The sequence below is a fragment of the Molothrus ater genome, chromosome 1 (assembly GCF_012460135.2).
Source record: "Molothrus ater isolate BHLD 08-10-18 breed brown headed cowbird chromosome 1, BPBGC_Mater_1.1, whole genome shotgun sequence".
Classification (NCBI taxonomy): Eukaryota; Metazoa; Chordata; class Aves; order Passeriformes; family Icteridae; genus Molothrus; species Molothrus ater.
In genome coordinates, this window is record NC_050478.2 from 73,065,115 (window position 1) to 73,089,960 (window position 24,846).

A 24,846-nucleotide genomic window follows, 5' to 3' on the forward strand; every position below is an offset into this window, starting at 1 on the left:
AAAATTTCAAAGAAAATTTTGTAAATTGTGCTCATATAAATCAATTTTGTTCTTTAAGAGAGTGATATCTTGAATTTTCTCAATACTAGATATATTTACTCGAACATTACCCTCCTGTGTAAACTTTTACTCTTTTGATGAATCTTATGGATTCCAAGGCTCTTCACAGACAAATTTGAAATGTGAGGATCATGTAAGAATTTCAAAACAGATTAGTACTTTTGATGAGAAGTGAGTTTACATGAATATCAATTTGAAGACTATAAGATTTAAGGGTCTTGTTTACTTGAACACATAGTCAAAACTTAGCCAGTTTCCAGATGTCCACCCAGCTGCTCTCACTCTTTTTTCTCAAGAGGACAGGAGGAGAAAATAAAGAAAAAAGTTTGTCTGTTGAAACAGAGATGGGGAGATCTCTTCCCAGTTACCATCATGGCCAAAACAAGCTTGACTTGAAGAAACTTATTTTAATTAATTGCCAATTAAAACCATATTTGGATAGTGTGGGGGGGGAAGACAAATACAGAAACAAGACACTCTCCCTACATCTGCACTGAGCACAAAAACTGTTTGGGAATCAAGGTGCTTGCTGCAGATCAAAAGACACAGTTTTAGAAAGCCATGACATTTAAAATATCACACTTTTTAATGTTTCATTAGCTCGAGCTCTTAAAATTTCATTTAATGTGGTCCATTTACCCGCTATTAAAACCCACTCAGTATGCCTACACCTTATTAAATGCCCAGCATTGGGAAAATGTTCAGTGTGTTCTGGAAGTCAACAAAAAGCAATGAGGCCAACCAGCTTTTGATGTATATTTTAAAGTAATCTGGTTTTCTTACACAGGAGAACCTAGAGTAAGTCTAAGATGCATTACCTCTTTTTTCTCTCTTGGAAAATTCAGTGTGATTAGAGTTACAGACTTTGGCACAAAAGACAGAAAGTTACTTTCATGGCCATTTTATTTTGTAAGAACAGAGACCAGAATGTCCTCATCTTGAATTCAGTTAATACAAATTCATTTTCTAGAATACAGCAGTGCATCTTTTATTTCTGATGTATGCCTTTGGTAGTTTATTTTTTCCTTAAACTTAATTTGGATGGATGCTTCAAAATGTTTTCTGTCAAGTGTTCTGAGCTAATAGTTCTTTTTAATGATGGAGAGATGGAGGGGAAGAATGAGCACATAAAATCTGCACTAGGGGGGTAAGATTTTAGGTTGATATTTAATTATTAGGTGTGGGACATTTTAGTAGAACTCGAGTTTATGTAATCAGAGAAGAGGTTTACCTGGCAGAATTGCTTGCCTTCACTCTTTTCCCTTACCTTCCTATAATATTGCTAAAGTACACTTGGGTGATATGGTTATAAATGTGCTTACTGGCATCCACAGAAAGTATGGATTTTCTTTTGATAGTGAAGATGTGGGTCTCAGAGAAAACCTGAGAGTCTTCAAGGGAAGTTGCCCTTCCCTTGCAACTGCAGCCAGAAGCACTTTACTGCAAAATTTGGTATATATTGGGTGTTCTTTTCTTCTGAGGAAAACTTCTTCCCCAGCAAGAGCTAGGCAGCATTTACTAGTCCAAATAATCAAGACACGAAGAAAATGTGATTATTTTTCCTTCCCCTAATATCTTATACAAAACCAGAATTAGTTTAAATATCATTTATGTGAGCACAGCATTCGTTTAGAGCAGATTGCAACTAAATAACTCAAACAGATTGTCCTCAACTGTCTGACATAAGTTTAATATCCTTTTCTACTTGGCTGCTTCCACTACCAAATGAGAGCTAAGTGTAGATTTATGTGAATGTAACAAGTCATTATTGCTTTCTTCTTAGCCATCACTAATTTTTACTTTATGGATAGTCAGTTCATGTACTGTCATCATCTCATTATCTTATGTTTATTTTACTGTCAAAAATTATTTTATTCATTTTTAAAATATATAAAGGTATTTTACATTCACCATGTAAGATTTCACTCATATTTTAGTTATAGAGATTTAACAGCATTTTTCTTTCAGCCTTGCATAGGTGGAAAATCACAAGATAACTTCATCTAGTTTTTAGCTGTATCTGCTCATTGAAGCTGCATTTACATGTATTTAACAGAAGCATTTATTTACCTTTTATCTCTAGGCTGAAGCACATATTTATATTTCTGTGCTTCAGGCACTGATTTTGCATCAATGAGAAGCTGAATTTGTAAGTGATGAATGTCATAGGTGGGACTAAAAATGTGTCAGGCTGTGGGCCAGACATTGATGCCTTACGTTTTAGCTTTCATGTTATTCTGTGCTGCCTAGGGGTGTAGCTCTGAGCTTCATAGTAAGTGTCAGTAGGTTCTCTTCACAGGATAGGTGGCAAAACAATCCTCTTCCAGCTTGAGACCAAGGACAACCATTACAAGGTTCAGGCCAAAAGGTATAAACAATGGGAAACTGAAGAGAGCAAACAGGATGGGAATTCAGTAATCTGAAACTATAACTAGACAATTAACTCCAATATTCAAATGGACGAAAAACTTATAAAAGTCTGAGACCTCGTGACCGGTTGTCCATTTTGGATCCATCTTGGGTTTAGCCCCAGCCGTGCCCTTGTACTGCCGAAGGTGTATCCTTTAAGGCCTTTTAATAAATACCTACTTTATTCTCTTAGCTCTATCTAGCCTCTGTTCCATGTCAGCCTCTCAAGACATGAACACATGCACATGAGAACCTCCCTAATCCAGTGGAAACTGATTCCAGCAAACCCTGGCACCAGTGCTGGAGATACCCTGCTAGGTGCCACAGACTCTTATCTAGGCAGAGAAGGGAGCATGCATTTTCAGGGAGGAGATGGAGCTCCTCAGGGACTTGCAGGCCAGAGTGGGCATTTTGTCCATGCAAGGTTTGCTGGAGAAAGAGGACAGAGGGAACTGTAGTGGTGGAGACAGCTGTAGCAGGTATGTGAGCCATCCTGCCCACCCACAGTGACAGTCACCTCCTCAGAACGTATTTGAAAGCATTCCCTGTTGTGAAAATAAGGAACGTTTAGACGGGGAAGAGAAAAGGATTAGTTTTTTTCTCTAATTTTTGTGCTTTACTTGACACTGACACAGTAAGCACACTTCCCAGTGCTCAAATGGAAATGTTCCATGTGGAAGTCACAATACAGCAGCTGTGGGTAATGAATGTGAAGTGCTCAAAGGGATATGTATTAGTGGAGATGCAAAGGCCAGTCTCTAAGATGCAATTTTACAACTAAAAATGGTATTTTCCAATGGCTTTGGAGCATGCAGAGAGCTCTCAAGAAAACTCTTTTTAAACCTTCTTCTGAGAATTTCTGGGCCATACTGAAATACAACTGTTATTTATGGGATTCTTTCCCTTAATTTTACTCAGCTTCAAATGACATTTGGCTAGGTTTGCCTTATGTTTCTGTGATCATGCCATCCAAAAGTTGTAGCAAGAGATATAAGCAAGGTACTCTCAGTTAGAAACTTGGAAATACCTTCTGCTAGTTTTACTTATGCTACGTAAATTTTTTTTCCAAGAGTCAGTTTAATAAATGCATGGTCTGACAATAGTCGTGTTCTATAGAGACTATTTTTGTACTTGACTTTTTTCCATACAAGTATAGGACATGTGTTTATTAACTTCTTTTTTTTTTTTGATTGACAAGGTCTGCTTTTCTTTTTTTTTTTTTTCCCTACATGAGGTCAATGAGGTTAGTGCATAATTAGTAAAGTTTAGTAAAGTGTTAGTAATAGTAAATCTGTTATGAACTAAATAATGCATTTCAAAATGCCTGTTTTGGTAGTGACATAGCAAATGTGAGGCTGCCATGACACCATAAAAAAAAATACACAAAAAAAAAAAACACAAAAAAACACAACATGGCAAAGAAACATATTGAGTTTGCTAGGCAAGATTTTAGTAGCAGGGGAGCTACTGAGGTGGATTCTGTGAGAAGTCACCAGAAGCTTCTCCTATGTCCAATGGACACAATACCAATGGGCTCCAAGACAGACCCGTTGCTGGCCAAGGCTGAGCCTGTCAGGGATGGTGATGGTGTCTCTGGAATAAGGTATTTAAGAAGCAAAAGAAAAAAGTGTTACATCTTAGGAGAAAATTGTAGCCAGAGAAAGGAGGAGTGAGAAAATGTGAGGGAAACAACCTTGGCCACACCAAGATTAGTGAATAAGGAAGGGGAGGAGGTGTTTCAGGTGCTGGAGCTGAGATGCTTCTGCAACCTGTGGTGCAGATCCTGCTGAGGCTGTTGTGCCACTCCAGCCCATGGAGGTGCCTGGTGGAGCAGAGATCCACCTGCAGCCCATGGAGGACCATGCTAGAGCAGGAAGATGGCTGAAGGAGGCTGTGAATCTGTAGGAAGCCCATGCTGGAGTAGGCTTCTGGCAGGACCAGTGGCCCTGGAGAGAAAGAAGCCCATGCAGGGGCAGGTTTTCTTGGCAGGACTTGAGACCCCATGGGGGAACCCCACTGAAGCAGGCTGTTCCTGAAGGACTCCATGGGGTTCTTGCACTGGAGAGGGACCCTGTGGAAGGGAGCCGTGATGGAGCATTTCATGAAGAACTGTAGCCCATGGGAAGGACCCCACACAGGGGCTGGGGAGAGATTCTCTCACTGAAGGAGGAAAAGAGTGGCAGAAAAAATGTGATGAACTGACCATAAGCTCCATTCCTCAGCCCCCTTGCCACTGGAGAAGAGGAAATACTAAATCAGGATTAAAGTTAAGCCCAAGAAGAAAGGAGTGTTGTAACATTTAGTTTTATTTCTCATTTTCCTACTCTTTTGATTGGTAGTTAATTAACATGTTTTCCTCAAGTTGAGTCTGTTTATCCTGCAGCAGTAATCAGTGAGTTATCTTTCCCTGTCCTTGTCTTGATCCATGAACCTTTCATTATATTTTCTCTCCCCTCTCCAGAGTGAGCACCAGTGTCCAACCAAGGTCAAACCCCCTCAAGAAGTCAGGAAGGGAGTTCTTCCAAATAAATTTCAGCTACGTATCAATCAGTCTGTACTTCTTTTCAACATCTTTGCCTTGCCAATTTTTTGCCTCTTAGAGCTCCCCAAATTCATTTGACACAAGCTTTCAAAGTCAATATTTACTTTGTGGGAACAGAGCAATACTTTGGGAAAAAAACAAACAGTGAACAAAAACCGATTAAATGTAAATTGGGGGTAAAAAATTTACTCAATGTTGTGTTATCTATCTACTGAGAGACTGAAAGTTCTATGTACCAACCAGACTGTCGGAGTAAAAGCAAGTCTGTGTAGTCCAATATACTTTCAGTGGACTTCCACTGATAGGTGAGGCTTTGACATAGTGAAAGAAATTGAAGTTTCAAGGATATACAAGCTCTTAAATTCCTCAGAAATTTAAGAAAGCAATATGAATTATTCTGGCCAACTCATATATATTTTGTGTTTATCTATGTTCTGCCATCCTCTATCAAAAATGTATGCCCTTCTTTTTTGGAACTTCTGTTGAACCAAAGAATATTCAGATAAAAACCAATTCCTATCAAAACTCTCTTCTCCTAACTTTTATTTATCAATCATAGGAAATAAATTTCTCTGTAGTGTATATTCTGTAGTTCCTGTGTATCCAACAAGCATATATTAAAAATAACACCAATACTGGGCAAAGTATATTATAATGTACTTTAAAATATACTTTACTGATCTTCCCTAGGTCGTGGATATGGGATAAATAGCTCATGGAGAAGCCAGTGATAAATTTTGTTTTCCCTGTAAAAGCAAGAAAAATGCCCACGGTATAAATATAATCTTACCAAATGAAATGGTTTTTTCCTGCATCCTGAAACACAATTGAAGTTTCTGGTATAAAAAAGGTTATCAGAATATTGTCTGAGAACTTAGAACTCCCTTACAAATTCTTTTGTTTTCAAATAGTCCAAATGAGTGTCTTAACATGAATATGCTTTCCATTAATAACTATGAAGAATTTAATAAAGTGGGGTTTTTTGTTCAGACTTACAGCACATTTAGGCAGCAGTGGACATTGCTGCAAGAAACCCAGAGATTTATCAGATGCGGTCTGTTTGAAATTAGAAGTAAGAAACTGTAGAATGCTAAGCAGATAAACAAAATATAAGTATTCATGTTTTTAATAACTCAAATGAGAAACTAGGACTTTAAATATCCACTGGGAATCAGGGCTATAAGGAAGATATGATCATTGGGAAAAATATTTGTGAAGAAATTTCTTGTATTTCAATTTAATTATACAATGATATCATTAGCAAATAGAAAAACCCTTACAAAATGAAGAGAATTTATAGCTTTCCACAAGAGAAGGAAAGGCAATATATGCTAATTTGAAAAAAATTTACTACTTAAAAATGTACAGTTACCAGCATGTAACAACATAATTCTTATTCTAGGTCTTAGAGGTCAGTGATACTTTCCCAAACATTAGTCACTTAAGACATTGACATGGCATTTAAAGATTCTCATCTAGAAGGAGCTAATACATATGAAAACTGCTAATACAGAAACAAGAGTAAACATTTAATTTAGAGGGGTTTTTTATGCAGTTATAGAACATCATTTGCCTGGAATTTCAGTATTATGGTAATGGGAAACTTTCAAAGCTAACTGGTCTTAATTTCTATGCCTAGCAAACTTCTCCCTCTTTTCTGTTTCTCTTCCTCTCCTCAGTATACTTTGTCTTCCATTTAAAGCAGCCATATGCTAAAATTAGTGTTTCTATTAATTATGCAGCATTTGACTATATTTCTATCATTACACTGTCTTCCATTAAGTGTTATGTTTGTTGCTAATGACATCTTTTTCTTACGTGTCGACAGCTCAGTTTGTCAGATTTATTGTGCAGTACCTCAGTATCTAACTAATAATGTATCTACTACTAAGATTAATAATTCCTATACAAAGCTGTTCACAGAAACATAGATAAATGCCAGTGTCCATAATAGCAAACTTGTAGTTACAGAATCATTCTAATTATACTTAGTTTCATTAAACTAGCTGTGAATAAATTACAAATTCAGGGTGCATCTGAGTTAAAATATGGCATGAAATTTATATTCTACCACTATATGCTCAGTTTTTACAAAGATCATACACTGAACTGTTCCCCTGAAAGCAGTAGTAGAAAAATGAAAATATTTTTGTGGGAGTTCACCTGCAAATTTGCTCATCTGCAGCATAAATAAGTTCTTTCATAAAAGTCCCTTTTTATCACTAAATAAATAATATCTATGTCTCATGTGCAGTTATGTGTCTCTTCCCTGAACATATTCAAGCATTTCTATAATTTTTGAATGCATTTGAAATAATGGCACATCTGTGTAGTGAAGTGCTGGTGTGGTGTGGGATTTTCCTTTCCCTTCCTTTCCCGTTCCTTTCCCTTTCTTGAAAGCATGTAGAAGTGAATGATCCTTGGGCTACAGAGCATCTGAGTCTTAGTCTGGTACCAATATCCAGGATGGAAACCTGAATTGTGTTAAGATAGAGATGGATGCCTCAGCATGGATTTCACGAGAAGTGACAGCCAGCTGGTATCTGCACATTCCCTAAGTAATCATTTTTCAGCTGTCTTTAGCTGGTTGATACAGAAGTTCTGAGGATTTATCACGATGTCACCTCTCATACCTCACTACACACCATGGGGATGTATCTTCTCTGTAGGATACATGGCCCAGGAATTGTCTGCTGTTTTAATTTAGTCCGAAGGACACACCTTGGCTTGTCTTCCTTCAAATTCAAATACGACAAGGGAAATTTTCCCTTCCTTTTTTTTTTTTTTTTTTTTTAACAGTGTATTGGTCAGAGACCTGGCCAGGCAGTAGGAGATCCAGGTTTAATTTCCTGCTTGCACAAGGAACTTCAAACACATTCTGTTATTTCCCAGGAAAGACACCTTACAGATGGTTCAGCCCTTCTGAGACTATGTAACTAGGCAGAAGAGAATGAAAAAAATTAATTAGGCCAGAGAGAGGAAAAGAATGTTCATGGCGCTTTAGAGGGCATGCAAAATGAATCCATGGGATGAATATGAAGAAAGACTTGCATGCAACTTTTACTGTGTGAAGGAACCATATATATACAATCTGAAATTAAAAACTGCTGGAGAATTGAGATGCTGAAAATTTTAAGAAATTTTCTCCATGCTATTCTAAATTGTCCTATCCATGTGCTCTCCCAGCTGTATGCCAATAAAGCACATAGTTTTAGTAGGCAATGATGTCCACAGGAAAAAAAAGTGGTCTCTGACTTCTGTATTGTCAGTTGCAAATTTACCTTTCTGGATGTATGGAAAGATATCCACTTACCATTATGGTTCTGGAGAAAATTACCCACACCGAAGTAGTCAAGAAACCTACAAAGGGTTTATAAAGATGAAAATAGTGGACTTGAAAGTAAAAGATGCTTAATGTACTATACTGTCATCAGTTTCAAGTCATTCCTCTTCCCTTTTCTATCTAGATTACAAGCTTATTTTCCAACATGGTCAGTCTCAGGAATGTTCTCATCCTGTGCAGGAGAGATTCTGTCATAAGAGGGATGTTAGCTTTTATATCCGTCCTTTTTCTTGGATAAAATGCCTTTAAATTCCAGTTTTCTATGTAGATTATTAATTTCTGAGGTGGGACCAATGCTCTCACTCCCACATTATCTACCCTCAACTCTTTGAATATTAGTATTACTTTGTCAGAACAGATGCTCTCTTCTGCTTGGTGGTTTTTGACAAACTTAACAGTTAGAGCTGAGAACAGGGAGTTTTTTGTACCTGCTCCTTCCAAGTGAGATGGCACGTAAACATCTTAATGGAGCTCTTCCATATAAATAGAGAGCTTTTTTTCTTTTTCTTTTTCTTCTCCATTCCTTAATTTTTTCACTCTTATTTATATACAAATCACTTTATGGAAGGAATACATGCAGGTTGTTACTAGCTGTAGTTTGTGATTGGGAGGGATAGTAAGTGGTTTTGCTGCATGTGGTACTTGGCTTCCAGCACATCTTTTAGACATACAGCAGCAGTGAATTTGTCTTCTGTGACTGGAAGGAAAAAAAGCATAGGGACAGCCTTTCCTCTGTTGCTAGTAATTTGAAACTCAGCTGTCACAGTCATTGTGACCAAGACAGATCCCTATGAGTCTCTCCCTTACAGATAACAAATCTAGGAGGGCATATTTCCTAGCTGGCTCCCTTAGTACCTGCACCAAGAAGTTATCTTCAACATGTTTCAGAGATTCCCTGCACCTGTTTGTGTTCCCTGTTTGAGAGTCTCAGGGAATATTGTATATTGTCCTGGAAGTAAAGTTACCCCTAAGGATAAGGGCAGCTGATATAGAGGTATCTCTTAGTTCCTTGTAAAATTATTCATCAGTGTCATAATCCTGGCTGGGTGGATGTTAGTTGACTCCTACACAACATTTACTTTATTTGCTTTTTGCTTCCTCCTTACCCAGATACTCTCAACTGTGTCATCACCAGCTGCAAGCAGCATACAATCCCCCACACACAGCATCATCCTTCAGCATTTCCCACCCTGTCTATCCCTCTTGAAGGGCCTGTATCCATCCCCCATAGTACCCTAATCACAGCAATTGTCCCAAAGGTTGTGCTTATACTTGCAATGTCACAGCTCTGTGACAGGGCCAAAGCTTCAAGCTCCTTTTGTTTATCCCTTTTGTTTATGTTGCATGCATTAATGTAGAGATATTTCATATGTGCTCCAGTGCACTCAGCAGAAAACTGCAGCAGGCTAGTACATCATTCTTCAAACATTGCTGTGACGCCCCATGACTTAACTCCAGTGAGCCTGGTCTTATCCCTTTCCCCATTCAAAACTATATTAAAGCTGCTTTTTTGATCCCTTCTAACTTGTATGTGAAGATACCTTCTCTCCTCTGAGAAAGGTGCATCCCATCTGTTGGACATAGAACTAGTGTTGTGTACACTGAACCACGATCAAAAACCTCTAAATTTTGCCAATGGCACCAGTGATAGAACTAGGTATAGATTAGCTGCGTCTGCCTGTTTCTTCCCTAATCATTTCCTGCAGCTGCAATGATAGAGGAGAATACTACTTGTACTCCTGACCCCTTAAGGGATTGTTCCAAGGCCCTGACATCTCTCTTGATTGTCCTTGGACTTCTTATTGCAACTCCATGAAAAATCAATAATGGATCATCTGAAGATCATACCAGGTTAGGAACTTTTCTCATCACTCATTTAGCCCAGGACCCAGAGAGGCAGCAGACTTCCCTTAGAAGTGGGTCTAATTGGCACATTGGGCCTCCTGTGGCCCTCAGAAGAGTCTCCTATGACAATGACCCATCTTTTTTAATGTATGAAAGTGCTTTTGATGTGGGCTATAAGGCTGACTTAATCCCAGTGACATTCCAAGCCAGATGAACTACCATTCTTGTAATTGTTTGGTTCCACTTGCAGAACCTTGTGACTGTTATGCAAGGACACCTGGAAGGGCAGGAGAGTCATGGAGGAGATGTAACTGCTGAGCCAAACAGGAAGATGTCTCCATCCCCCTCCTCCATTAGGGCACCATGTTCTGTCATGTAGAGAGAGGATCGGGAATCATCCACATCATGTCAACCTGATAGGTTTGTCCCTGGGAAGGTAAGGTGTGATTCCAGTAGTCTGTCACTCTTTTGGACTTCCTGTTACTCCTAAACCTACTCACTTCCTCCTGGAGCTCTGTCTCTAACCAGAGGAGTTCCTGTACCTGGGCACACCTCCCACAGGGGTGCTCATGTCTGCCCAGTGGTCCTGGCGTAAGGGCAGCGCTCACCCTGCAGCTGGCATTGAGATATCTGCAAAACTGCATCAGTTGTGGTGGGTGCCAAGCTTAGAGAGGCCATGGCATCCATCAGGTGGTTACCACTGCTCCCTGGTCAATCGGACACCTTCAGCACCCTTCTTGCGCACCCCTCTGCCCTGTCAGCAACATCCTGCCCTGGCCAGCACTGATCCATCCCCTAGAGGCACCTTTTGTGCTTGGGGGCATGGCCCCCCATCATTGCTCCTGGTCCTGCCCATGTCTTGTCAGCTGCCACAATGGGAGCTGCAGGCTGCTAGCATGTGTCCACTCCCCTGAGGTTTTCCTGGTTCAGGAAAACCCCCAGTGCATTGTGCTAGAGTGTTCTGCTCTGAACTGTGCTGGCACCAAAGCAGTTCACCTCAGGTACTCAGACATGTATACTACAAAATAAAGGTTTATTCACAGCCAGATGGCATTTTTTTCTGAGTTCAGAAAACTTAACAGAATGTAACCCTTTACTTTGGTAATGACTCTGGCAAATTTATACTTTAGATAATAGCTCCACTGAAAAATTTCTAACCATCACTGTCATGTACATTGTAGATCATTAATTTTTATTTCTTCTTTTTAAATTTATTTCTGTAATCAGAACATGCAATAGCTGTAGCCCTGGATTGCGAAATCTCCAGTATTACATCAGCAAAGACAATTCATGTAGACATTTTGCCATCTAAATAGAGGTGGCTGAATACAGATCACACAGGACAAAGGACAAAAAAAATTCCTTACAAACAGGCTTTTGGTCAGTTTCTATGTGATTAAAGAAGGTACAGTGGTAGCACAAGATTGCAAATGTAGCTGCTGAAGCTGTTTAAGGAACAGCTGCTGGCTGTTCATTCTATAGGATGGCTGAAATCTATGGCTTGTGGCTCAGAGGGTTTAACAGTTCTTCCCTGAAGAAGGTGAAAATGCCATCTTCTGCCATCTCCTACAGCCTTAACTTGGAACCACATGATGAGACATAAACTTTAAGGAATTTAGAGATTTTAGAGGAGCTAAGATTTTAGTTAGAGATAAGTTTTATTGGAGTTAATTAAAATAAATGGATAGGCCTTGATGAAGTTAAGAGTTAATAGTTAACTAATAATCGATTACTTGTCAACACAATGTTTGGTTAGCTGGGTTTATAATGAAGGATATAGAAACTGATAAATAGCTTTTAGAAACATAAGACAATTGTAGGCCTCCTCTGTTCTGAAACCAGTTGAGGATGGGGAGTAGGAGTTCTACCAAGGGCTCATTTGTCATATTTGCGTTGAAAAGGTAGAAAGGTCAGAACGAGGAAGACTTCATTTACTTCCTCATTTTGGGACCCCTCCCCATGAAAGGGACCACCAACCCATTTAAAGGAACAAAGTATGCAGTCTTAATAACTTTTGAACTAATTACCATATGTAGCAGAGAATGGGATGTACCAAAGTTATGAATATGTATTTGTATTTTGGGTATTCAATACTAGTATAGATAAAAGGACTCTGTAATCACCTGTAAATCACGATGTTTATTTGGGAGTTATCCCACACGCTGCCCAGCATTGCAATAAACATACACTTTCTAACTTTAAACTGTTGAAGAGTCTTTGTCCATCACAGTTGGATATCAGTACTAGATCAATATCTGTATTTTTATTAAATCTATGAGTCTGCCTTCCTCTTTAGGTCTGATACCTGCCAGAATCTTAAATGAGGTGTTCAGTTGACTTGTCTGATTGGAGAACTGGTCTGTGTTGCCAGGTGGCCTTTTTGTCATTTCAGAAGATGAAAAGAGGTCAATGCAAGAGAGGGAAGAGCAATTTGATCTGTGATCAGGCAAAAAGCCAAGGCAATGACTACTAGAATGAAAAATCAGCTTAGCCCAATTTTTAATGGGGTTCTAATATTCTAAAGAGCATTTTCAGTTTCCTGTTAGAACAATAGGAAATTATTTTTTAAAAAAACACAATATCCCTGCAAAAAATGCCCAAAAACTAACACAGAAAAAAAAAAACTGAACCCCTCCCCAAACCACAAAACCAAACCAAACCAACCAACCAACCAACCAACCAAGCAAAAAAAATTTAAGAAAACTAACACAAAAACAAATCCCCAAACAAGCAACCAAACACCCCAAAATTTAGTTTGTTTTAGTCGCAAAGCCAGCTATGCCCAAAAGCATTTCACATGAGACAGAAGTGCAAGAGATTGTGATACTTTAAAATTAATAATCTGTGTTGTGAAGACTTATGATTTCACAGGGTACTGAACAATCAATACTGTGCACAGGGAGCAGGGGCATTATTAATGCTTAAACTTTTCTTGTCACCTACATCCTTGTTCTTTCCCATCTTTTCATAATCTTTCTGTAACTGAAAAATCACAGCACATATGATCTTTTCTTTTGCACAATCACACAGGGAAACCTGAGTAACAAGAGCTACTTTTCTCCCTTTGCATTTCTGTACAGAAACTCTATGACTACCCCATAGATATCTCTAGTTTCATCATTCCTGTTATTTGTTTGTGAAAGACAGCTCAACTTCTTTTTGTTTTATGGAAGTAACTTCAGGCAGTTTTGGCTATATCAGAGCTGACAAAGATCATTAAAAAATTCCTCTAAATATTCTCTGGTGTGCTGCAATATGTGCAAAACAAACACATGAATCTTATGAGACAATCACTTTCAAACCTTATAGTTTATTTTTAAATATCATCAAGGAAATAAAATATGCAAAAGTTTCAAGAGAATGAATGCTTTTAAAATTTTTGAAAGTGCTTTATTATGAAACTCATCTTCAGAATGCTAGAGGCAATTTTCATTTGTTTTATTTTTGTAGCTCTGTAACAGTATTGCTGTGCAATGAATGCCATGATGGGAAAGCAAAAACTGGCAACTCTTCCTTCTGTGAGTACCCCAGAGTTTACACAAGGTAAGAAACCTTACTACAGACAGGGTCTATAAAACCAGCCCATAGACACTCCATCCTATTTACACACAATAGGCTTTTTTGATTGTCAATATCTGTAGTTGAACCATTTTGCTTATAAGCAATGAGTATTTTGTAGATCTAATTCTGAAAACATTCTTTGCCCCACAGCAGTCACTGATGATTGTTATGTGGCAGTTGAAGCAAATATGGACCTGAAATAGCCAGTTAGAATTGCTTTTAAGATACCAAGAGAAAAAGAAAGTGTTAACCTTTTATTTCCATGTCAGTCAGGCAATGCAATGTAGTTTAGATTTGGTTTTTATATTCTTGCTTATTTCAGTAGATTTCCTCTGAAAGTTGAAGTCCATCTACTGCTGTTCAATTTTCATCTAAATAGTCATCTTGAAATAATTTATTGTGAAATGGGAATATGAAAATCTATACTGCAAGTTGAAAACCAACCAGTGCTCTCTTACATTTTGATCTCAAGTCTGAAACGAGGCATTCAGATCCCAACCTGAAAAATGCTAATTTTTGAAGTGAGGGTGATCGGAAGTATTTAGTGTATTGTGGAAATAAACCCCAGGTTTAAGTCAAGGTATTGAAAAGAACAGGTGCTGACCTATATTACAGAAGGAAGATTGAAAATAAATATGTGCAAGTGAAATGTCACAATTTTTATAAAGCACAGCAAGCACAATGCTAACCATTACAGTGTAACAGATTTCTTGAGGACACTGCAGTGACAGTTGTTGATTTTTTGTTATTTGACATTTTCAATAATGACCCAGAAGAGCAAATAAACAATATTTTTGGCTATTATTTTGTCAAGTGATAGAGATACTGATAAGAGTAGAGGAATATTGTGAAGGTATGTTGTGAATGAGCAAGAAAATAAAAATGAGAGCCAACTGGGAAAATTTTCCACATAGGTAAGGGTTAGAAGTGGATGACTCTAGGTGGCTTCAGAAATAATGCAGTTCAAGGTTGCAGTAGACTCTTTATAAAGAAGGTTTCACCTACATGAAAAGAAATTGGAAGTTTTTATTTTTTGTCTTCATGCGCATGAAAATATGGTAATAAGTCTATTTATGGGACTTTGATATGAATGTACATATAATATACTACTTGGTTTTTGATCTTTTTCTCTACCAGACAGGTATTGACAGATAAGAATTTAAATGGGATTTCAGCAGATTATATAATAAGGAAGAGGATGGAATTATGCCTTGCTTGGCTGAGCAATGCCTAAGGGCGAGAAAGAGCATGACAATAGATGTGTGGGAAAAATGAAAAAAAAAAATTAGAACAGCATTTTATAAAACATGATAACCTAGGGAAATATCTATAGAAATCAAAGCACTAGCTCAATGAGAGACACATTTTTCTGAGTCTGGAAGAAGTTTTACAGCAACATATGTTCTTAAGAGAAGTGGTGGGTTCGTTTACCCCTAAAAAACCCAAAATGTGTCATTGAAAAAAACCCACATCTGCTTTAGAATCACAGAATATGCTATTTTTTCCTTGAATCCCTGATTTTTATGATTTACATCTGTTTTAAGTGACTGTACCATTTTCTTCACTTACAACTTTAGTTAGTAAGATGCATGAATGAGTACTGGTAAATGAAAAGCATAGAACATCTTGAAGAAAAAAAAATCATGATTTATTTTAAAACAGAAGCTTCTGCTAGTCAGATCCAGATCACCATAATTCAGTGATTGAGATGATCATGATTGTCATTACATTGAGCTCTAAAAAACTTCAGGCATTTTCAAAGGGTCAATAACAATACATTTCTTTAACACTAAAGGGCCTGTTCACTGTGTTGCTTGGGATATTTGTATAAAGTATTTTAATACTATTCACCTTGAAGGTTACGGGGGAAGAAAATGGGATTCCATGGCTAAAACTAAAATGTAATGATAACGCACGTTGAGGCTGATCCTTAAACCGTTATTATCTTAGGTTCCTAATTATCTATTTGTACACTAGAATTGTACAAATTGTGTTTCTTGATGCTATTAATACAGCTTAAGTGATATAACTGCTTCTGGAATGGAGACAATTTCTTTGGTTCACAGTTTCTTCAAGACTAGTAATTACTTTCCTATGAAAAACAAGTATAGTTCTAGGAAAAAAATGTGGGTGGGATTGATGGACCTGTAACAACATTCTGGGACCATAGGCCATTCAGTACTGTGCAGGATTCACCCAAACTACCAGGTCCATTGAATTTCCTGAAAGAACAGAGAAAACTGTAATGAGCAGGATTCACCCAAACTACCAGGTCCATTGAATTTCCTGAAAGAACAGAGAAAACTGTAATGAGCATGGACAGAAGGACAGAACACTTCTCTGTGAGTGTACTCACAAAACAGGCTGTGTGCTTGAGTGTACCACCAATGAGAAAAAGTTTTGATGTATGGTCAGTAACGACAAGAAGCTGCATCCACTGAGGAATAGAGATGTGTTGTGACAGAGGAGAGGTGAAAGGTCCCAAAATACAACCTTGGTATATAATGAGGAAATTAAATACCCTTATGCAAGGAAGGAGCAGTTTGACTGATTCAGACAGACCTTCCAAGAATGTTTCTTTAACTACCTAAACCCAGTGATCCTCAGACACAAGTTCTTGCTCCATTCTGTCCTCTGTGTTTTGCATAGCTACAGGAAAAAAGAAAATTATGAAGGACTAAAAAAAAATGCACACTTATAACAAGCTTCAGGTCTCAGAAAAGAAAAAGCTGATATTTTTCTTTTTGCCTTTTTGTAAGTTTTTGCCTTTTTATAACTTTAAAATACAGGAGTATAGGCATGTTTAGAGTTGATATCCTTCAAGCAAATTACTTAAAAAACTTATGTAAAATGAAAAAAAGGCTTATCAGAGTTAGCAAACAAAGTATTCCATTACAAGGACAGCAAAATATTTTGGTTAACTAAAAATATTCCTGAGTTTTCTTCACTGAAAAACAAAATCTGATCAAAACCAAAATCACTTCTCAATTTTTTTCCTTTTTGTGTTCTTTTTTCCTTAAAATTCTAAGAACTTTGGTAGTTGTCTTTCAGTTGAACTTTAACACCTGCCCATATTTCTAAAAATACTATTCCTTTTAAAGAAGTCAAATAATTTAATTTTCACTGATCCAAGTTACAATTGGTAATACTTTGAATTTCTCAGGATTAGGGTGATTTGCTGATTCTTGTGTAAGACAGTGCTTCTTATTCAATTCACGTGTTTTACAAATAAAGGGAAGACACTGACTGGATCAAATCTGTTCAGAGTAGTCTTTACTAATATAAGGTTTGATTAATCTTCAAGTGTAGATTTAACCTGCAGAAATACTGTTCTTTGATTAAAAAAAAAAAAACAGATAAAGAATTGCTTTCTACAACGGTGTGACTGAAAACACATGGCATGTAACCATGTAATGAAGTTTTGCCACTTAAAACAGTAGATGATTTCTGTTCTTTGCTTGTGCACTTGCTATGCTACTAAGAAAATTTTCTGTGAAAAACAAAAATATTTTGAGATATGTTATAGTCTTTATATAAATTGTTTGTATTAGTCATGGACATAGTAAAGCATCATGGACACTGGTAAAGTTTATTGAAATAATCCAGTGCATGCTCTTAGACCTTGGGACTTGGTATGAAAATAGGTCTTTCTTGCAAGCCTTGAAACTGTCTGTCAATGTACTTATCAGATGGGTTTTGGAGTGTCAAGCCTCTGAGTTCTTTTTACACTGCTGAGACTTCTCATGGGTTGTTGAGAAAATAATGAGAGTTCCACAGCTTATGATGTAGTTTTGCAAAGACAAAAGGGATTCTTTGGATTTCAAAGACAAAAATAATGTGAGGCTGTCAACAGAGAACTTAAATTAAAACTTTTTTAAGTCAGGAGCAATGAGTGCTTAGTTCCTAGACTGGTACTTCTGACTTATGAACATGCTTGGAATGCAAGGAGCTGCATGTACTTTGGCTCTCTAATCCCCTAGGACACTCCTAGGTAGCTAAAACAAGCTACATGAGTAAAGTTCATGGCCTTCAGAAAAGAGCTCAGACATTTTGTTTTTTTTAGATTGAGCCCTGCATACTTCAGCTCAGATAAATATAGTTTGCATTTATGCATTACCTTTAAAATAAAAATTACTAAATTTCCATCTAGAAAAGATTTAAACTGACACTGAACTGCTATAATTTTTTTTCAATATATATTTGCAAAATAGCTCTATTATTCTACCTGCTTGAAGAGCTTCATGCTGAAGTTTATAGTACATATATATAGTCATTTTATCTAAAGATCATTTTAATCAATAAATGTTGCAAGAGACTGATTGATAGCTAAATATAACCCATCATCAGGGAACTGTTGTCCAAATTTGCCAAGATTCACAGTTCACAGCCTGTCATGGTCTTATATTAAACCTAGGTGTTTCTTCTGCAATTTCACCTCTGTCAAGTTACACAATCAAGGCAGATTGTGACTGTGACAGTGTCAGTGCTGAAAACATTCCATTATGAGTACACACCCTAAAAAGCTTTTTGATTTGTGTGAGCAGAAAAAGAGATTTATTGGGATAGTGAAGTAACAGTAAGCATTGACATTTACTGTAGATTTCACAGGTTTTCACTTTCTTGTGACTGCCTGAAGTAAGCAAGCATGTTATTTGGAAAAGATCAGAAAATACTTCTGTCACAATTTATAGGCAGAAAGCTGGGGACTTTCTTGCCAGTAAAGACTATGAAGCAGCAAGATGACTGCTTCACAGGTATCACAAAAATGTCATACTACCACTTATAATAACTCATGGAATATTGTTTGTCTCAGCAAGGCCGTAGGTATCTTCTTTCTTAAAGACTATCTCATAGTTCTCCACATCTCAATATTTCCTGTTGAGAAACAAATTAAAATTTAGTTGAAATGTCCAGATGTCTCAAAGGTTAGTGATGCCTTGAGCGACAGAGTAGCTATATTTCTGAGAGAAATTAATTGTTACTCATCTGAAATGGAAATACTACATTGTTCCCTGACTATTGTCAAGGCATTCATGAAAATGTTGTTTTAAATGTAGAAAATTGTTCAATATTTGCACCAACTAATGCTAATATTGATGTTGGGAGATACCATCCTGTCTAGAAAGTAGTGAAATCTAGACTATTTTGTTTCAGTTTTATGATAAATTTAATTCCTAGTTCCAGATTTTTGAATGAACACTACAAAAGGACTTATAATTTTGTATAGAATATAATAGTTCTCAATTGTTTTTTCCACGTAAGAGAGGAATTTCAGAAGATATTTCATCTCCTCAATTTTAAATATATGTAATTACATGGGCAGTTCAAATGCACACTGGAAAAAAGAAATATATGAAAGAAAAATGGTGTTTCTTTTAAAGACTTCAAGACTTCTCCCACTATTACCATTTTCCTATGTTTCACCTGAAAGGATACTCACTCAATGTGTGTAATACTAGACCTAATGCCTCCAAATACCTTTAATAAAAACATTTAGAACTGTAGAACTTTTATCAGCTTTGGATGAAAGAGAATCTATTTTAAAGAGAATACTAACACAGCATTGAGCTAAGGCAAGGCTAAAAATAAGATCAGAATATTGTTTCTATTCATTGAGGTTTTCTGAAACAAACTGAAACAAACTTGGTCCAAAGTATTTTATGTCTTTATGCATAAGTAGCTTTGGAGGGGGGTGGTGGTGATGTTTGCATGAAATGTGTGTCATCTCAAATAGGGTGTAGTCCATGTTGGGAACAGCAAGGGCAAACAGTTCCCTAAGGGAAGGGGACCCAGGGGTCCATCATGGTGCCATCAGCAGCACCAGCAGTGGTGGCACCAGCAAGGGCGCCATCATGCCCTGACTGAGCAAGACAGAAGGGTCCATAGGAACAAGATATAATCTCGGTCAAGACAGAAAACTGAGTCATCAGGTTGAAATTAGGTCTGCACACAGCAACAAAGGTTAACCACTGTGCAGTGATCAGCTGGCAAATCCAGAGTAATGAGATCCTCAGTCTGCAGGACGGGGTCTGGATCAGCAAGGTAAATAGTCAAGCACAAGACTGACTGTGATGCAAACATCACATGCAAGGGTGGGAGCTTTAGCTTAAAAATAGTTTCTGAAAGAAGGCAGAATAGCTTCAGTAAGTGCTCCAGCTTCATTAAGAACAGCTTTATTCATGGTCACTGCCTTTGCTTTTTATAAATTGACCTTAATCCAAATCATCAAGAATGGGGAGATGAGCTCAGATCTCTGACAGAATAAAAATGTTGACCCCACATCTCACAGAAGTCTGAAATTGGAACTATTTTAAAAGGAGGCCTGATTAATCATTACAGAGTTTTGCAGGTGTTTAAGGGGAGATCTTGCTGCTCAGAAATACCTCTTGCAGTTAAGGAAAAAGTTTCTTTTTTTCTGTTCTTGAAGAAAATAAAGATTTAAAATGTGTCTTTGTAGCCTACTTTTTGCACTGTCGGTGAGCTAAGAATATATTAGGGAGTAATTCTCTAATATTGTAACTGTTATAAGTAGTGGTGTGGGGATAGGGGATTTTTTTTTCTCTGTTTTTTGTTGGGTTTTTTTTGGTTGGTTTTGGTTTTGGTTTTTTTGTTTCATTTTTGCTTTGTTTTGTTTTATTTTGTTTGGGGTTTTTTGGTTGGTTTGTTCTGTTTTTTTTCTTGTCAATGAAGTCATGGTACTAAATTTAGGTTTACTGCTTTCATTATAATGCCAAGGTAGTGCACTTTTTAGTGCTGGAAAATTAATGCTTTTTCATCCATATAGTTCCTCTTCATTTAAGTAAATAAACAGGACTGGAGTTTATAAAGAAACAGTTTACTGTAAGATAATACTTCAGTCCATATTTGTTTCTTGCCCTAACTGAAGTTAGCCCTGCAGGGTAGAGACCTGTATAAGAAAGGGATAATTCAGAAAACAACATTATCACTTTCTACTTAGCCTGTGACTAACCCATGCACTAAAACAACTTAGGTGCATGTTTGGACCTTCCTGTTACGCTACTTTGATTTGTCATTATACTTAAAATACTCAATGAAACTGATTTAAACTGATTTTATCCTGCCTGAGTGAAAGCAGAGGAAGCACTGGTGGAAGGACAGGCAGCTAGAGGCTATCAGAGGTCCCTTATTAAACTTAGTGACACTAATGTGTACTCTCCCATGAGTACAATTAAAGCTAAAGTGAGGTGGTGGCACACTATATACTCTAGCAAAGAATGGGTTGATAGGCAAGAAATCATTTCAGCAAAGTAATGAGAAAACTTTTCCTCTGAGATGTGCAGTGGAACTAACATGCATAATTTTTCCTCTGTCTCAGAAATCCTGCAATACTAATAGACCATAGGGGAAAAGAAAATCATTAAGTGACCAGGAATGAATCTTTGCCTATTTTGCAACATGATGAACAGAAAATAATCCTCTTTAACTGTGTTATATTTGTTTTACTACACTGATAGTGTTATTAGTATGCTGAATGGTCTTAAATAATGTTATTTCATATTCAATTTATTGTGAATTTGCGAATTCTTGTATTTTTAGTCTAGTTATAAAATCAAACAAAATTATGTTGCAAATAAAAATGGAACAGGCATTAATACTCCATTACAGGTATCACACTTTTTTTCTGAAGAGTTTATAGGTAGAACAGCCCAAAGTGAGTCATGTTTTTCATACAGACAAATTATTAAAAAAAATATATAAACAAGCAATCCATTATATCGATATCCCTCACTTCCCTCTCCTCTTTCTTCCCTTCTTTAAGTGTTTGCTTATAGGGGTTTTTAAACAGATCTGTGTACATATACATGCATAACTTTATACTAAAAATAAAATACACCTAATAATATAATATAAATTAATATATTTTAATTGATTAGCTCTGTGAGAAAAAATTCTTCCATAGCATTAAAAAAACTGAGTCACATAACAAAAGTGAAATAGTGTTTATTTTTCATATTTATATTGGAATTAGTTAAAATTTACAGCATATAATTACCTGATGAATGTTTCTTTCAGTCCCTCCTTGTCAGAAAAGCTTAGGGACTTTAAACAGGAGAATTCATTTGGATTATTTCATGATAACTTTATGAAACAGAAAAATTTTTCTGGTAGACCTAAAATTTTCATGACCCACTCTCTTTTATGTTTTTTAAGGAACATTCAGGCGTCACTAGGGAAAGCATTGGAACTTATGCTGACCATCTCTTCTCCCAGTCCTTTCCTTTCTTAGTCCAGGGAGCTACACATTTTCAGTGTAAGCAAAATATTGTGTTAAAAGAAGCCTGACACCTTTCCACAGACCTGGTCAGCTTTCAGAGAAGTTGAATTACAGTGAGACAGCAATGCTTAAATTGGGGATTCAGAGGCACTGTGGCTCATGTTGAGCATTAGCTATGCACTCATTCGCATACTTCTAATAAATGGTAGCATTAGACACCGCAAAGTAAGGAGTTCTGCCAAGGTGAGCAGAACACTAGGCTCGTATATGATATGCAGAGACCATCATCATGTGAAGATCTCTTTGGAATTATGCACGGAATAAACAAATTTGTTCCAGATATAAGGAAAGCAGAAAATTGGTTATGCTTAATGTTTCAGTGGCATTCAGGTGAGCTTTCCAGAGACTGTATGTGTGTATAAATATTTGTATCCTATTATTTCTGAAAGACAAGAGGATAGTTAGTCCCTTTTGTCCTTCTGTTTTGCAAACACAGAATTAAATGTTTGCACATTTCATGAGAGAACTTGTTTTCAGAATCCAAATAATCTCAAGGGATTCTTCTCTATGTAAGAGTTGCCATAATCTCTGAAACTAGTGGTAGAATTGGAAGAAAAAGGCAGACATTTCACTTAGTGAGGGCAGAGCCTTTTCCCCAGTGTTTAAATCCCATCAGTATCACAACTAAAAGCCTCCATATTTCACAAGGCAGAAATATTAGTTGTCAATAGACAAAAAAACTCCCTTTTGAAAATTAACTTGCTTCCACAACAAGGAATTCTCATTGATCCTTGCAATAAGGTAACAAAAAACCCTGACATTTTTGGTCACTGCTAACCATCTTTGTGAAAATCCCAAGAAGAGTCCCTAAGGAGCAGCCAGGTGTCCAGTATCTGTGGCCCTCAGGGGACCTTCAGTCATAATGGCCCTGGCCTGAGAAGAGGTTAGTCAAAACATTTCCTAGTAATTTTGTTTTTTCATCCAAACCTTGTCGTTTCATCAAAGTACATTGATATTAGCAGCTTGCCAATAAGTATGAATAGGGAATGATTCTCAGAGAAAGGGGAGTAACTAGGAGGAAGAAAGGCTGAAAGGTGGAAGTAAGGAGAATTATCACTGGACAACTTATCATCTACACCTCTCACAGTAGTTCTGTGAGAGTTTTAATATATGCTCAGATTTTTTGGAATTTGAGCTTCAGGTAAACCTATTTAATAATTAATGCTCCAAAAGGGAAAAAAAAAAGAAAGAACTTTCACAGAGGTTTGTCCTACAACCTAGCACAGTATTTGCATATATTGTCCCATTCTAACTGGATAGAGGAAGGACTTGAACATCAAAATCCTTCTGTAAGGCAAGTGACATAATGCGCAAGTCAGTAGCTCTCTCCTCACTTAAAGTGCACTTGTGCTTTGGAGGGAGGTGGGAAAGAATAGTGAGAAATCTTTTGCACACTTGTATAACTACAGAACAAACCTGACTGTTTGAATGGAAAAAATCTGTCATGAAATAGGAGAGCTTTTTCCTTAGGCTCATCTATCTTTTTTCCCTCTATGATTTCGTTCTTTGTTATCTTTCAAGGTATGGTATTGTTCTTATCACTATTTTTTTTATTTCCACATTGTTTCACCATTCCACATTCTGTCTACTCTTTTTTCCTATTCCTTCTTTATTCTCAGTTTGCAGCATATTTCATCATCAGGCAGCCTTTTTTTTGTTTTTCTACTTTTCCTTTTTTCTCTCCTTTTTCCTCCTCTTATGTAGGAAGGAAACAATAAAGAAAATGCAAGTTCAAATATACTGGTGCATCCATGCGGGACTTTGTAGAATTAAATGCAACAAGCTTGTGATCTGCAGAAATAAAATCAATAAATTGCAATTAAAATACCAACCAGGTCAATATTGTAACTCAAATATTTATTCAAAATTAATGAATGATTACAGTATCTATTCCCCTGCATATGTCTAGTTTCTAAGTGTTACAGAACCCATTCCATTTCTTTTAATGAAAAATGGATTATATAAATATGGTATTTCATTACTGAGATTCATTCTTTTGTGAAATAGTCTTATTTGTAAACTGCTCTTCTAACTACAGCTAGTTAAAAACACTATTAGAAAAAAATATGTCTGAAGCCCAGGAACAAATAGCAATACACTGCTGGCAGTAGGCTTGGAGGAAAGCTCCAGTGTGACTTGCATTACACTGAGAGATGTAATTCTTTGGAATATATCAAGGTTTTTTATATGGATGGTATTTTTCCTTGCAATCATTACAGTCAGAAAGGAACAGCAGTTATCAGCTGGCCAATTGATTGATTTAAAATAAAAATTAAAATAAGGTACAATGGGATACAAAATTCTTCTCCAATGATATGGAGTCAGAATCTCTGTTCCCTTCATTAACCCTTACATGCTAATGACCTGACTAATAGCTAACAGCCAGGCTTGGAGAAATAGGTTTTGGCTTTGCTTTGTTTTCTTCCTCAGTCTTTCTATGTTTTGCATGACGTTTTAGCTAGATAGGTAACTGAACCAGCTAAATGTTGTTAGTCACAGAAGCATGAATGCAAGACAGGGGTGAGAACCTGTGAGATGTAGGCATCCCTGAGATTTCATTATGTTTTATCCTAATGTAAAGATGAACCTTACATACAAATGATTTTTAACAGAAGACGTGGACTTTTATATGCAATCTTACATCTGAAATTTTCCTGAGAGGCCAGGCATTTCTCTCTGACACTTAATTTACTTGTTCTTATTTGGGCTGGAGCATGGCCATTGTTCATTATTAAAATAAACACTATTCCACTTATTTCAATATGAAAATAGATCCTTGCTAGATGAAAT